Below are 16577 nucleotides of genomic sequence, written 5' to 3'. Positions count from 1 at the left end.
GGTCATCAGAGTATTTAAATACATTTTCTTTGAAACACTATAGAGAAATTATGTTAAATTTTCAAATTATACAGAAGTTTATTAATCTGTTGCATAGAATTATAAAACATATGTTCTTGGTAGACTTACTACCACTGAAGTTTACTTTTATGCTTTTGTACCTCATATTTTAAACATTTTAAATAGGAAATCTGTTCCATTCATTCAAATAACTATTGTTATTCCTGTTCATTAGTTGAGTTGTGTCCGTTTCTTTGCAACCCCATGGGCTGCAGCACATCAGACTTCCCTGTCCTTCACTATCTCTCAGAGTTTGTCTGTTGAGAAGGTGATACCATCCAACCATCTCATCCTGTCATCGTCTCCTCCTCCTTCAATCTTTCCCAGCATCAGGTCTTTCTCAATAGTTGCTAAGTCATGTCCGACTCTTTCTGACCCCGTAAGTTACAGTTCACCAGTCTTCCTGTCTGTCATTATCTCCGAGTGTGCTCAAACTGGTGTCCCCTGAGTCGGTGATGGCATCCAACCATTTCATCCTCTGTCACCCCCTTCTCCTCATGCCCTCAATCTTTCCCAGCATCAGAGTCTTTTCTAGTAAGTCAGCTTTGAATCAGGTGGCCAAGGTATTGGAGCTTCAGCTTCAGCATCATTCCTTCCAATGAATAGTCAGGGTTGATTTCCTTTAGGATTGTCTGGTTTGATTTCCCTGCTGTCCAAGGGAATCTCAAGAGTCTTCTCCAGCACCACATTTCAAAAGAATCCATTCTTCAGCTTTTCATCCATCCTCACATCTGTATGTGACTGTTGGAAAACCATAGCTGTGACTGAATGGGCCTTTGTCAGCAAAGTGATGTCTCTCTTTTTAACATGTGTCTTTTAATTTTGTGGCTGCAGTCACAGCCCGTAGTGAATTTTCAGCTCAAGAAAATAAAATATCTCATTGTTTCCACTTTTCCCCCATCTATTTGCCTTGAAGAGATGGGATGGGATGCCATGATCTTTGTTTTATACATACATAAAAAAATAAAAATTTTGTTTGCCTATATAAAAGGCCCACAGTAGGTATTGTTATAAGGACACTTTTTACCCCTCCACTTTGGATTGTTATTAAGTCAAGAGGGTTTTAAAATAAGAGTTGTTAAATGGTTTAAATAAAGAGTTGTTAAATGGTGTAAGTTCTGAGTTTTCTGTCTTCATACTTAGCAACCAAAAAACAATAACAATATGTAATTTCACATTTTTAGTAATAATCACACCAAAATATCTATCTGAACTAAAAATTATTTTGATATTACATTTTTAAAGAATATATGCTATAAAGCATGCAGTATTGAAAGGAAAACTACTCCATCTATAATGACCCCAAATGCATGAATATACTTTAAAAATCTTGATTGCTTTTGCCTTTGATAAATCAATAAAATTTAAAAGTTTTTTGTTTGTGACTCAGTAACTGATGAATAGAGTAAATATTTTATACAAATTTGTCTTCATAAAGATTTTTACATAAAAAAACTTTTATATAATATGACAGCTTTAACTTGAATAATGCACATGATACAGAGATTGGATGGAGTGAACATGATCCATCATATTTTTCCAACTGATTTTGACTAAAAAGCCAGGACAACAGAACATGGAAAGCAACTATCACAAGACATTGAAGAGTAAGTTAGAACATAACTACTCCCAGGAAAGTCGAAACTCAACGTATGAGAATGAGCTATTCAGTGAAAACAATCAAACTACTGACCAAAAGTTTCAAAATCTACTTTTTCAGAATTCTGGGTATTAGCTTAGATTTTAAAAGTTCAAAGGACTTTCTATTCCACACAAACTGCCAGCTCTCATGACAAACAACAATGTTTGTAACTTACTAATGTGGCTTATTCCTTCCCTCTTCCCCAGTCCAGAAGTCATCTTGAAGTACAGCAGTTGTATCACCAAGGTTGCAGTTACCATCAGCAGCCATGCCCCCACCAGAGGACTGGGGAGAGTGAGGCTGGGACCCTTCAAATTCCCCATCCTCTTTGCAGTTTTCAGAAAGAGTCTCCCTCTCAGGGCTTTGTCGTGGTTTCACTTGCTTTGGAGTTTACGAAACAGGAAAAGCTTTTTTGCAAGAATGTGTCTAAAAAAATAATAATCAGTAACTGTTTAACGTGGCATCTTCCTGAATTTAGATACAAGTTGGGACAGACAAGTACATGCTTAGTCACCTCAGTCGTGTCCGACTCTCTGTGACTGAATGGACCGTGGCCTGCTAGGCTCCTCTGTCCATGCAATTCTCCAGGCAAGAATACTTGAGTGGGTTGCCATTTCCTTCTCCAGTGATAAAGTATGAAGTGAGTGAAGTGAAGTCACCCAGTGGTGTCCAACTCTCTGCAACCAAGAGACTGGCCAAAAATACAGAAAGAAGAGCTGGAGACTGAGATTCCACGAACTTTGAAAGCTCTGATATATACCTGGCAAAGAAGAAACTCACATGCATATGCAGGGCTGTTTGTCCAAAAAATGTCTAAAAGGACTCCAATCTCTCACCTTTGGGTGACCTTGAGGCCCTGCACAAACAGGAAGCTAAGGCTAAGATAGAGTTGCAAAAACAGCCTGACCATCACAGACAGGTGCCCTCAGCAAAGATGAAAAGGCACATAGTTTCAAGGTATTTAAGGAAGTCTTTTACACAGATTCACTGTGTACCAGAGTAAACCTTGTAGAGTTATCTGGGTATACTTATTCTATGTTTACTCTGTGGGTAATTATCTGCTTTATTAAAGTTTTATCTAACTTGAGTTGGAGTTATCAGTGATACTACCAGGATCCCAAAGGCATTTAGATCAGTCTTGATTCATTAACTTGGTCTGTTATGGGAAAATTGTCTGAGATTTGGGTCTTACAGTTCCAGATAAAGACCATGTAGTCACCAATGTATCCTGCTATAGCTGAAATAATGCCTCAGGGCAGGTAAAAGATGCCTACAGCAACTACAGGAAAATAGCCTGATGGTCAGCTCAATTGGTTGGTCCATGACCTTGGAGGTCATTCCTACAGGTGGGCCTCATTCTGCTCTGTGAAATACTGTTGATAGTATGGGACTTAATTAAATGCTGTACTAGAAAAAAAGGGAACAAAATTGGTCTCAGACACTGTGAGTGAGATTAATTAGAGTGGCTGACAGGGGTGTATTCATGGGAAAATTTAGCAGAAGTCAAAAAAATATAGAAACTATGGATGAGCATCATTTTGAGATGATTCATGCTGAGTCTCTCGTGTTTCTGTTTCTTTTACAAGAAGAAACACTGTTTACCTTTGTTCCAGATTATCCTTTCAAGGAGGGTTGTTTTTTGTTGTGTGTGTGTTTTTTTTTGTTTTTTTTTTGTTTTTTTGTTATAACAAATGGCTTTACAAGATGGTGCTAATATTTCCCTCTGGATCAAATATGAGGTTTTTATACTGTCTGTATAACAAAGGCAATGTGTCCTTCTGAGGCAATAGGCCTACAGTTGTTCTGAACACTCTCGAGCATTCGGGTTGCTCAGCTAAAATGCAGACTCATCCTCCAGGCCTCTTTCCATTGCTCCTCTGGGGGAGAGGAGAAAGAACACAGTATTTTTCTCACAGGACTTGCTGGACTGTGATTAATAACATTCCTTATATCTAACTCAGAAATCTAGATACTGTCAGTATCCATGATATATAACAATCAACTTTTTAGTTTGTAAATAAAGTCTGACTTTTAAATGGTCTTGGCAAACAGATAAAACCCAGGAAAAAATAGTAATTTATTTTGAGAAAATATTTAGCAAGTTCTTGAGAAAGACAAACATTCACAATATATTCAAAATCACCTCATTGAAACATGAAACAAAAGCAGCTTTACATCTGCAAATAAGAAAACACCTATGGAATAAGGTGCAGGATGCCAAAAATAAAGAATTTGCGTTCTGACAATAATAAATATTACACTACGTTTTCAAACAAAAATTATAAATCTTACTTATTGTTAGGGACCAAACGACGGGCTCTAGGACCTGAGTCATGTTTACCAGAAAGAGACAGGATATGCGCTCATCCTGCCTGGCCAATCATGTAACGCCAGCTACTCCTGTAACGGAAACAAAGAACTGCCTGTATATAAGCCGCCATACTCCTTTGTTCGGGGCTCTTTTCGGATTCCCTTGTGTGGGATGAGACTTGGGCCCTAGCGCGCTAGGAATAAACAAACTCCCTTCTTGCCCTTGCATTACTGTGGTGGACTTGCTCTCTCGGTCGGTTCGGAGATACGGGCTCGGTGCATAACATTTACCTGATCTAAACTATAAAATAAAGTATAGTATTACTTTATGAAAATGAACTTCAATCTAAAATTATAAGATTAATATACAAAAAATACTTAATGGGTAAAATGTACAAAAGAGATAAGTAGTCTTTCTGTGGTATAAATATTTTAATTCTCTTTGACAAAAGCAGTTTATAAAAACATTAAAAAAAAAAACTTTAGAGCATTTTAATTTATGGCAAAATTGAGAGGAAGTTAGAGAATTCCTATATATCTTGAGCCCTCTCACATTCAAAGCCTCCCTGTCAGTAACCCCCACCAGATGGTATATTTGTTACAGTCAATGAACCTATATAGACACATAGTCACCCAAAGTCCATAGTTTACATTCACTTTCGGTGTTCTCCATTCTATGGGTTTGGACAAGAGTATTATGAATGACAGGTACTCACTATTATAGTATCAAAAATAACCATTCCACTACCCTAAAAATCTGTACTCCATCTCTTCATCTTCCCTGCGCCACAACGCCTGACAACCTTGATCTTTTTACTATCTCCATAGTTTCATTTCTTCTGGAAAGTCATACAGTTGAAATTATACAGTTTTTAGTCTTAAAAAAAATATTCATTTTTAATTGATCAATGATTGCTTTACAATATTGGTTTGATTTCTGCCATAATCAGCATGAATTAACCATAGGTGTACATATGTCCCCTCCCTTTTGAATCTCTCTCCCATTTCCCACCCATTCCCACCCCTTTGGTTATTACAGAGCCCCAGTTTGAGTTCCCTGAGTCATACAGCAGATTTCCACTGGCTATCTATTTACATCCATTACTGTACGTGCATCCAGGCTGCTCTCTCCATTCCTCTCACCCACTTCTCCACCCTTGTCCATAAGTCTGTTCTCTATGTCTGCATCTTCACTGTTGCTCTGCAAACAGATTTATCAGTGTAGCCTTTTTAATATTGGCTTCTTTCCCTTCGTAACATGCATTTAAGTTTCATCTATTTTTTTTAAATAAAGTAAGACGTATACTTACCTGTTGGGGGAGAGTAAATCATTCAAGAAGGCCTATTCAGGCTCTCTCGCCTCAGGTTTTGTAAGTAGTGACTATGTAACAGCTGAGCTCATCTGTAGCCCTGCACATGCATGTCTCAGGTGCTCACTGGCTGTAGGCTACATTGTGCAGTATGCATTTCTGAGCTCCACCTAGAAAGTGGCTGTTGCACCACAAATTCAGTTCAGTTCAGTTCAGTCGCTCAGTTGTGTCTGACTCTCTGCGACCCCATGAATCGCAGCACGCCAGGCCTCCCTGTCCATCACCAACTACCGGAGTTCACTCAGACTCACGTCCATCGAGTTCGTGATGCCATCCAGCCATCTCATCCTCTGTCATCCCCTTCTCCTCTTGCCCCCAATCCCTCTCAGCATCAGAGTCTTTTCCAATTAGTCAACTCTTCGCATGAGGTGGCCAAAGTACTGGAGTTTCAGCTTTAGCATCATTCCTTCCAAAGAAATCCCAGGGCTGATCTCCTTCAGAATGGACTGGTTGGATGAATGGACTGGTTGGATCTCCTTGCAGTTCAAGGGACTCTCAAGAGTCTTCTCCAACACCACAGTTCAAGAGCATCAATTCTTCAGCGCTCAGCTTTCTTCACAGTCCAACTTTCACATCTATACCTGACTACTGGAAAAACCATAGCCTTGACTAGACGGACCTTTGCTGACAAAATAATGTCTCTGCTTTTCAATATGCTATCTAGGTTGGTCATAACATTTCTTCCAAGGAGTAAGCGTTTTAATTTCATGGCTGCAATCACCATCTGCAGTGATTTTGGAGACCAAAAAAATAAAGTCTGACACTGTTTCCACTGTTTCCCCATCTATTTTGCATGAAGTGATGGGACCAGATGCCATGATCTTAGTTTTCTAAATATTGAGCTTTAAGCCAACATTTTCACTCTCCTCTTTCACTTTCATCAAGAGGCTTTTTAGTTCCTCTTCACTTTCTGCCATAAGGGTGGTGTCATCTGCATATCTGAGGTGATTGATGTTTCTCCCGGCAATCTTGATTCGAGCTTGGGCTTCTTGCAGCCCAGCGTTTTTCATGATCTAATAATATGTCTGCTGCTACAGCTGCTGTGTCAGCCAGGTGAGAGACTGTGTTTTGGCTGCCATGCCAGCCAGGAGAGAATAAACGTGTCTGCAGTTCTCATGGCTCCTTGAGTCTTTTTATAGCCTCTTAGCTCGCACCTTGCCTGCCCTAGATTCAAAGAATAGTGCGAACAGGGTCAACAGCAAGACAACGTGTGGTGAGCAGGATCAGAAATACATTACAATACAGTCCAGCAATCCCACACCTAAGTATTCACTAAATGAATTAAAAATATATAAAAATATATAAAAATATATGTTCACACAAAATCTGTACATAAGTAAGTGTTTACAGAAGCTTTATTCATAATTATCAAAGAATGAAACAATCAAGATTTACATCAATAGAGGAATGGATAAATAAGCTGTGATGATCCATGCAATGGAATATACTCAGTGATAAAAAGAAAGCAAGCTAGTAACATATTAACATTGACTAATATCACCTGCATTTTATGAGGGAAAGAAATCACACACAAAATATATTGCATAGTCCCTTTCAATGACATTCTGGAAACACAAACTGTAAGGATGCGAGAAAAGATCTGTGTTTGTTTGGGGTTGAAGGGATGTTTGACAACAGATCACATAAGCAATTTATTAGGGTGATAAAACTGTTCTCTGTATACTGTTGGTGATGAATGCATGACTTTGTCAAAAATCCATAGAATTGTGTAACATAAAGACTAAACTTTGTTGTATGCAAATTAAACTAATCAACTAGAATTTGGGGAATCCCTGGATAGGATGGTGATTTTGCAAATAAACTTGACTATATTTCTAATTTTCAGCATAATCCCACTAAAAGGAGTTGGGATAAAAGGCTCTGACGTAGAGTCAGCAGTGTTTTGACTGGAAACTCTAAGGCTGAAAGACAGAAGGAACAGCACATAAATAATAATTGCATATGCAAAATTTATTTCTCGTATCTGTATGTGTTAACTATTCTTCAAACACATTACATACATCTAGGGTCAAGCAAATTCTTAAATTATAAGTAATAGTAGCCATGTTTCTAACTGTCACAATGAGAAGTTACAAATCAGAAAGTGAAGGGGGAAGCTTATTTGGCAGTCTAGCAGTTGAGAATCCACCTGACAATGCAGGGCACACAGATTCAATCCCTGGTCTGGAAAAATCCCACAAGCTGCAAGGCAACTAGGCCCATGCCCCTCAGCTACTGAGCCCACACACCCTAGAGCATGTGAGCAGCAATGAAAGAAGCCACCACAATGAGAAGCCTGCACACCAGAACCGAAGAGTAGCTTCCACTCTTTGTAACTAGAGAAAGCCCATGCACAGCAGCAGAGACCCAGCACAGCCAAAAATAGACAATAAATAAACATTTTAAAAAGTGTGGGTAGGAGAAGAGTGAAAGTCCTGTGGAACTGAATTTATTGAAGATGCCAGGATGAATTTGTTCATCAAAATGTATAAAAAGATATACACAAAATGAGTATACTTGTATATATATATATATATATATTTATGTCAGAATAACATACACAAATATATTTTCTAATTCTGTCCACTGAGAATGTTTGCAGGAAATGACAGAACAGGGGCAATGAGCATACTCAGTACACATATCTTGTTTTCTAAATGCCATTGTCTATTAAAATGAATCAAATCTCCTTGAAAAACATATCCGATTTTAGAGCTTATACAAAGAAAAGAGAAAATGAACTTGAATCACCTTGAAGTGCCAGAAGTGAAGAAAAGACACCTCCCTTGACACACCTGCTAGGAAGGGAGCTGACCATAAAAAACTCCAAAAGACCAGTGATAGAATAATCTGTGCAATAATATAAACCGTTTACAGTGATTATGTCACAAAGAATAAAACGTGTCCATAAATCCATGTTGATATAAATGATGGAATATGTAGGCAAATGGGGAGAAGGAACAAATGTTCCAAAAGACCATCAGAAATGGTTTTCTTTCAGCTGGCAGAAACACCCTTCCATTTCTTCCCTCAAGATTTCTCTCATCCTACAGTCTTTGTGGTAAACAGGTCTGTAGGCATATTTTCCCTCTATTCCACAGGGCAACATATTGCATTATCACATTGATTATGACATGATCATTGACTTAGTAATTAGAAAGCAGCAAATGCTTTTGACAAATTGTTAAGACACACACAAGTAAGAGGATGGGAAAAAAATACCACTAAATCTCAAGGACCTGGGTGAATATTCGAAGTTTAGTGATGTGGGGAAAGTTCAGACGTCCTTCTAAAGTGAAGAATTAGGTCCTTCCTACCACAAGAACTTCCCTTGTGGCTCAGATGGAAAAGTGTCCGCCTACAATGTGGGAGACCAGGGTTCGATCCCTGGGTTGGAAAGATCCTCTGGAGAAGGAAATGGCAACCCACTCCAGTACTCTTGCCTGTAAAATCCCATGGACAGAGCAGTCTGGTAGGTTACAGTCCATGGGGTTGCAAAGAGTTGGACATGACTGAATAACTAAACTTTCTAAATTTTCTGCCACAATCACAGGAACACAACACCTAGCAGTCTCCTTTGGGTTTGAAGGAGACATATACCTCATTTGGACATTCACTCCAACATGTTTACTAAGTAACTCCAAAGTTCACCAGTTTTGAGTGGGATCAAAAGGATACACAGTATATCCAGGCTGCCATATGACTTACTAAGCCATTTAAACCACAGGAACCAAGAACAAGTGACCCTTGAATTGTGTGACACATAGTGAAGTAGAGTCACCAGCAGGCTCTCACAGGTGATTCAAAGAACCTAAAGACTTTTGCTTAAGGAAGGACTGATGCTGAAGCTGAAACTCCAATACTTTGGCCACCTCATGCGAAGAGTTGACTCATTGGAAAAGACTCTGATGCTGGGGGGGATTGGGGACAGGAGGAGAAGGGGACGACAGAGGATGAGATGACTAGATGGCATCATCGACTCGATGGGCATGAGTTTGAGTGAACTCCGGAAGTTGGTGATGGACAGGGAGGCAGGCAGTGCTGTTATACATGGGGTTGCAAAGAGTTGGACATGACTGAGTGACTGAACTGACTAAACTGACGCCATCTTTTATAAATGACTATTCTCATTATGAGAAATGTCTTCAGGGTTGTTACTAGGCATTGGTAATGACTCAACACTTGACTATAAACTACCAAGTTATCATGAGACCTGAGTAGCCCATGATGAACTAAGTGGGAACAGATTACTTAGAACCATCTCTGCCATGGAAGGGGTTGCATGGAAGGGCTTGCACTGGAATAGGTGTTTGTTCTGGGTGTGGAATGGCCTTTCCTGCCCATGATATTTCTGCCAAGACCAGCACCTATTGACTTACAAATACTTCACACATCATCATGTTTTTATATACAGCATTGTTTCTGACCAGTGAGGTATTTGCACATCAAAGGAAGTGAGGTTTTTAAAAATTAGTAACACAAGTGGCAGTTAGCCCTGTATTTATGAAATCATTAAATTTTTTTCTAGATATAAATTAAAATCAATCTATTTCCAGGCTCCCAAATCAGCTTCAACATTTTAACCTCTGTGTTTGTGTGTGTCTGCACGCACACACACGTACTAAGTCGCTTCAGTCATGTCCAAATCTTGGCGACTCTATGGACTGTAAGCCACCAGGCTTCTCTGTTCTTGGGATTCTCCAGGCAAGAATACTGGAGTGGGTCACCATGACCTCCTCCAGGGGATCTTCCCAACCCAAGGATTGAACTTGCATCCCTTAAGTCTCTTACACTGGCAAGCAGTTCTTTCCCATCACCTGGGAAGTGCCTTTTAACCTACAAGAATATTTTCATTGAGCGTGTCTGTATTCCTGATTTCTACTAGGATCCAGAAATGTAGATAATCCTATAAGGAACCTAGGTGAAAATTTTAGCAACTTTTAAGAAGTAATAAAAGCTACATGCAAAGTACTAGAAATAATGGTGGATAAATGAAGGATTCCTTCAGGTGAAAACTGAAGGTTAGAATCTCCAAGCCCAGCCAATATGATGTATCTATCTCAACATTCTTTGAAATAAAATATTGCCTCCCTACTTTCCTACTTTAATTACCATTGCATGGGCTAGTCTCAGCTTCATAGATGCAAAACTAAGACATAATATACAAAATCATGTGTTTTTCAATCATGAAAAATAAGGTCAGCAGTTTCTTGAAATCACAAGATTCCCTGATCTTTACAGCACTAAACTCCCACACCTACAGGGTGAACTCCTGCTCCTCAAGGTCCCTCATGAAGCTGTGACAACAATGACCACATTCACATTCTAGCCCAGAAAAGGGAGAAGGGATTTAAGGACATTGTCCAGCACATGTGAGCAGCATTTCCATTTACATCTCTGAGAAAATATTTATCCCTGACCACACAGAGCTTCAAAGGAGCCTGGACGTTACAATTCTTTTAATTTTTAATTGAAGGATAGTTGATGTACAATGTTGTGTTAGTTTCAGGTGATCAGGTACAGCATGATTCTGCTTTTGTTTTTTATTTTCTAACAGATTATATTCCAGTATGTTATTACAAAATATTGAGTGTAGTTAGTTCCCTGTGCTATTCAGTAGGTCCTTGTTGATTATCTATTTTATATACAGTAGTGTGTATATGTCAGTCCCAAACTCCTAATTTATCCCTCTGCTACCCCTTTCTTCTTTGGTAACCCTAAGTTTGTTTTCCATCTTTGTGAGTCTGTTTCTATTTTATGCATAGATTCATGTTTATTATTTTTTTAGATTCTACATACAAGTGACATAATATAGTATGAGTATTTCTCTGTCTTAAAAGGGGCATATTGATACGTGTATTTGAGATTCAGGTTTTAAACTCAAGGTAAGAATATAACACAAAGCTGCAGTCTTAGAGACACCCACCAAGCAATATCCCTTATACCCATGTGTTCTGGATACTGATGCCTGCATAATGAACTATCTGAAAGTTAATTAATCAAAGCAAAAATCAATTTTGTTCCAGACAGATGGGTCAGGAACTCATGTAAGACCCTGCTGAATCATTCTCCTGCTGGCTGGCTGGGGTCACGTGGTGGGATTTGGCTGGCAGCTGGCTAGTCTCCAAGGTATGAGAAGGCTTTGATTACATCTGAGAACTTGGTGGGCATGTACTGAAAGTTGGCTGAGTTGTCCCACTTGGTCTCTCTACGTATTCTCATGATTTCTTCACATCATCTATGCAGTGGGGAGTTACTCTCTTACATGGTGGCTTAGACATCAAGAGTGTGTCATCTATGGAAAAAAGTGAAAGCTGTTAAGTAAGAATCAGACTTTGAAACTGGCATGATGCATCTTTGAAAGCAAGAATGGACAAATGGGGTGTAGATGCCACTGAACAGAGAGGAATTGTCAAAGAATCCTGCCCTTCCAGAAAAGAAAACTTTCAGGGTTATTTTGCTTACTTTTATAAAATTTAAATCCCGTTGCTCAAACTGTAAAAACTGAAAATAGAAATCAGGCTTAAGAAATATTCTGGAGAGTTTTCTGAGATACAGATTAGTTACAAAGAATGAAGTTATGGTTGTAACTACATTGGAAAATGTTTTGCAATTTAAAGTTCTGTAGTATCACCAACTTTAAATATAAAGATATATATATATATATATATATATATATTTAAGTAAACATGGTTGGTTATCTTCCTTTTGAGTCAGTCTGAGTGAAAAATTCTAGTGTCACACCTTTCATAATATAGTTTGAATATCAGCAATTTCCCTGGTGGTTCAGATGGCAAAGAATCTACCTGCAGTGTGGGAGATCAAGGGTCAATCCCTGAGTTGTGAAAATTCCCTGCAGAAGAGAATGACTACCCACTCCCACTCCAGTATTCTTTCCTGGAGAATTCCATGGACAGAGGAACTTGGTGGGCTACAGACAGTCCATGGGGTCACAAAGAATTGGACACAACTGAGCAACTAACACTTTCACTTTTCACCAGCAACTGTATGTTTGGGCTGTTATGTGTGTTTTCTAGTTTAGGAAGAGATTAGGGAAAAAGACTGGATTCCCAGTTGGCATTAGTGGTTTAAAAAAAAAAAAAATCTGCCTGCCAATGCAGAAAATGTAAGAGATGCAGGTTCAGTCCCTGGCTCAGAAAGATACCCTGGAGAAGGGCATGGAAACCCACTCCTGTATTCCTGACTGGGAAATCCTATGGACAGAGGAACCTGACAGGTTACAGACAATAGGGTCACAAACAGACAGGACTAATGCAACTTAGCACACGTACACATAGGTCAAAAGGACAGGCAAGTAGTTTCACATAAGTTTACTGTTAATTATAAGGAATTTGATATTTGCTTTTCTAACAGGATGAAAATAAAATTTTAAACTTTTTATTTGGTGTTAGATGCAGAAAACAAAATAACCTAAAACTAAACAGAGAAGGTTTATCATGTGCCATCCACAGACACTTCATAAACTATGTAACCTTCTTTAGTTAAGCACATACTACACGAGGCCATTCTTTGAGAACTGTACAAAAAATATCTTCACGACCAAGATAATCATGATGGTGTGATCACTCACCTAGAGCCAGACATCCTGGAATGTGAAGTCAAGTGGGCCTTAGGAAGCATCACTACAAACAAATCTAGTGGAGGTGATGGAATTCCAGTTGAGCTATTTCAAATCCTAAAAGATGATGCTGTGAAAGCGCTGCACTCAATATGCCAGCAAATTTGGAAAACTCAGCAGTGGCCACAGGACTGGAAAAGGTCAGTTTTCATTCCAATCCCAAAGAAAGGCAATGCCAAAGAATGTTCAAACTACCACACAATTGCACTCATCTCACATGCTAGTAAAGTAATGCTCAAAATTCTCCAAGCCAGGCTTCAAAAGTACATGGACCATGAACTTCCAGATGTTCAAGCTGGGTTTAGAAAAGGCAGAAGAACCAGCGATCAAATTGTCAACATCTGCTGGCTCACTGAAAAAGCAAGAGAGTTCCAGAAAAATATCAATTTCTGCTTTATTGCCTATGCCAAATCCTTTGGCTGTGTGGATCACAACAAATTGTGGAAAATTCTTCAAGAGATGAGAATACCAGATCGCCTGATCTGCCTCTTAAGAAATCTATATGCAGGTCAGGAAGCAACTGGACATGGAACAACAGACTGGTTCCAAATAGGGAAAGGACTACGTCAAGGCTGTATATTGTCACCCTGCTTATTTTACTTATATGAAGAGTATATCATGAGAAAAGCTGGGCTGGGTGAAGCAAAAGCTGGAATCAAGATTGCCAAGAGAAATATTAATAAGCTCAGATATGCAGATGACACCATCCTTATGGCAGAAAGCAAAGAACTAAAAAGCCTCTTGATGAAAATAAAAGAAGAGAGAGAAAAAGTTGGCTAAAAACTCAACATTCAGAAAACTAATATCATGGCATCTGGTCCCATCACTTCATAGCAAATAGATGGGGAAACTGTGGAAACAGCAACAGACTGTATTTTTGGGGGGATCCAAAATCACTGCAGATGGTGACTGCAGCCATGATATTAAAAGACACTTTCTCCTTGAAAGAAAAGCTATCAACAACATAGACAACATATTAAAAAGCAGAGACATTACTTTGCCAACACATTTCCATCTAGTGTAAAGCTATGGTTTTTCCAGTAGTCACGTATGGATGTGAGAGTTGGACTTTGAAGAAAGCTGAGTGCTGAAGAGCTGATGCTTTTGAACTGTGGTGTTGGAGAAGACTCTTGAGAGACCCTTTGACTGCAAAAAGATACAACCAGTCAACCCTAATGGAAATTAGTCTTGAATACTCATTGAAAGGACTGATGCTGAAGCTAAAACTCTAATACTTGGCTACCTGATATGAAGGACTTTCTCATTGGAAAAGCCCCTGATGCTGGGAAAGATTGAGGGCAGGAGGAGAAGGGAATGACAGAGGATGAGATGGTTGGATGGCATCACCAACTCGATGGACAGGAGTTTGAGTAAGTTGTGAGGGTTGATGATGGACAGGGAGGCCTGGCGTACTGCACTCCATGGGGTCGCAAAGAGTCAGACATGACTGAGCGACTGGACTGAACTGAACTGTCTTCAACATCCTCCAATCTGTGACATTTCCCAGCCATCCAGTCCTTCATAAACTTGACACCATGGAAGACTGCTGCTGCTGCTACTGCTGCTGCTGCTAAGTCTCTTCAGTCGTGTCCGACTCTGTGCAACCCCATAGATTGCAGCCCACTAGCCTCCTCTGTCCCTGGGATTCTCCAGGCAAGAATATTGGAGTGGGTTAGGCCAGTAATTTTGTGTATTTTCTCTCATTTGAGTTAATCTGATATTACCTCATGTTTATGCAGAGCACATCATGAGAAACGCTGGACTGGAAGAAACACAAGCTGGAATCAAGATTGCCGGAAGAAATATCAATCACCTCAGATATGCAGATGACACCACCCTTATGGCAGAAAGTGAAGAGGAACTAAAAAGCCTCTTGATGAAAGTGAAAGAAGAGAGCGAAAAAGTTGGCTTAAAGCTCAACATTCAGAAAACGAAGATCATGGCATCTGGTCCCATCACTTCATGGGAAATAGATGGCGAAACACTGGAAACAGTGTCAGACTTTATTTTTTTGGGCTCCAGACTCACTGCAGATGGTGACTGCAGCCATGAAATTAAAAGACGCTAACTCCTTGGAAGAAAAGTTATGACCAACCTAGATAGCATATTCAAAAGCAGAGACATTACTTTGCCGACTAAGGTCCGTCTAGTCAAGGCTATGGTTTCTCCTGTGGTCATGTATGGATGTGAGAGTTGGACTGTGAAGAAGGCTGAGTGCCGAAGAATTGATGCTTTTGAACTGTGGTGTTGGAGAAGACTCTTGAGGGTCCCTTGGACTGCAAGGAGATCCAACCAGTCCATTCTGAAGGAGATCAGCCCTGGGATTTCTTTGGAAGGAATGATGCTAAAACTGAAACTCCAGTACTTTGGCCACCTCATGTGAAGAGTTGACTCATTGGAAAAAACTCTGATGCTGGGAGGGACTGGGGGCAGGAGGAGAAGGGGACGACCGAGGATGAGATGGCTGGATGGCATCACGAACTCAATGGACATGAGTCTGAGTGAACTCCGGGAGATGGTGATGGACAGGGAGGCCTGGCGTGCTGAGATTAATGGGGTCACAAAGAGTCGGACACAACTGAGCGACTGAACTGAACTGAACTGATGTTTAAGTTCTGATTTTATTTTTTCAAAAATATCAGAGAAGTTATTTTGTGCTTTCCTCAATCCATTATACTAAGGACTGTATGACATTTATATGTTTCATTACTGGAGGTGTAAACAGAAAATTTCACTAAAGTTGTATCTGCCAGGCTTATCCACTGTAAAATTATAGCTTTTCGATTGAGAATTAGAAAATATTTAGGGCTATATTTGCACACTATGCAAGTATAGTGTGCAAATGTAATTTTTCTCATTATATTTCTACCCATGGAGTGTTTATTCCTGCCAAAGTTACTACTGCGGCATAAGCCAACAAATGGTTTTTTATTCCAGCTTTCTTTGCACATGTATTAATGAAAATACTAGTAATTAATTAACATCATTCTGGATTTTATTTTCCAATTTACTGTTGTTTTGTGATAAGAATTATTAGCATTGATAACAGTGGCTAAATTGGAAAGTAATCCTGAGTTTAGGTTTTGTTTCCACTCTGTTTTGGGGCAGCTATTGTTACCATTACATTTATTTATTTTATTAACACCATTTGGTAGGGAAGCATTAAAGAGATTCCACCTTCTCCTTAGCTGTCTTTTCTTCTACTCTAATGTTTTTTAATTTTTAAATCAGAGGCCCTTTTCATTTTTCACTTCTTTCCTTTTTTCTCTATCTCCCTCATGCTGAAGATATTAACTATTAACCATAATATAAAGGCTTTGGATATGATGTCATTTAAAGAAAAATAAATTAATTGACAGAGGAGAAGACCATGGTATCTTTTTTTTTTCCCGAGTCAGAAAACTGATGCAGTAATGAAATGAGAGAAGGTGGCTTGACATGGCACTTCAGTGTAGTTCTCTTTGCTTCTACAGCCCCAAGACAAACAGGTTGAAAGCAAAATTTAAACAAACCAAGGGACTAGTAGGAAAGGAATTAAATACACGAATTCAAAATA

At 39.2% G+C, this 16577-nt stretch overlaps 1 pseudogene; it reads right to left on the bottom strand.

Moving 5' to 3' along the window:
• LOC138093541 (histone-lysine N-methyltransferase SETMAR-like) overlaps window positions 1-16577 on the bottom strand; it is a 99518-nt pseudogene that overhangs the window by 56159 nt on the left and 26782 nt on the right.

The sequence above is a fragment of the Capricornis sumatraensis genome, chromosome 17, assembly GCF_032405125.1.
Source record: "Capricornis sumatraensis isolate serow.1 chromosome 17, serow.2, whole genome shotgun sequence".
Taxonomy (NCBI): domain Eukaryota; kingdom Metazoa; phylum Chordata; class Mammalia; order Artiodactyla; family Bovidae; genus Capricornis; species Capricornis sumatraensis.
This window is presented reverse-complemented; position numbering and strand designations above follow the sequence as displayed.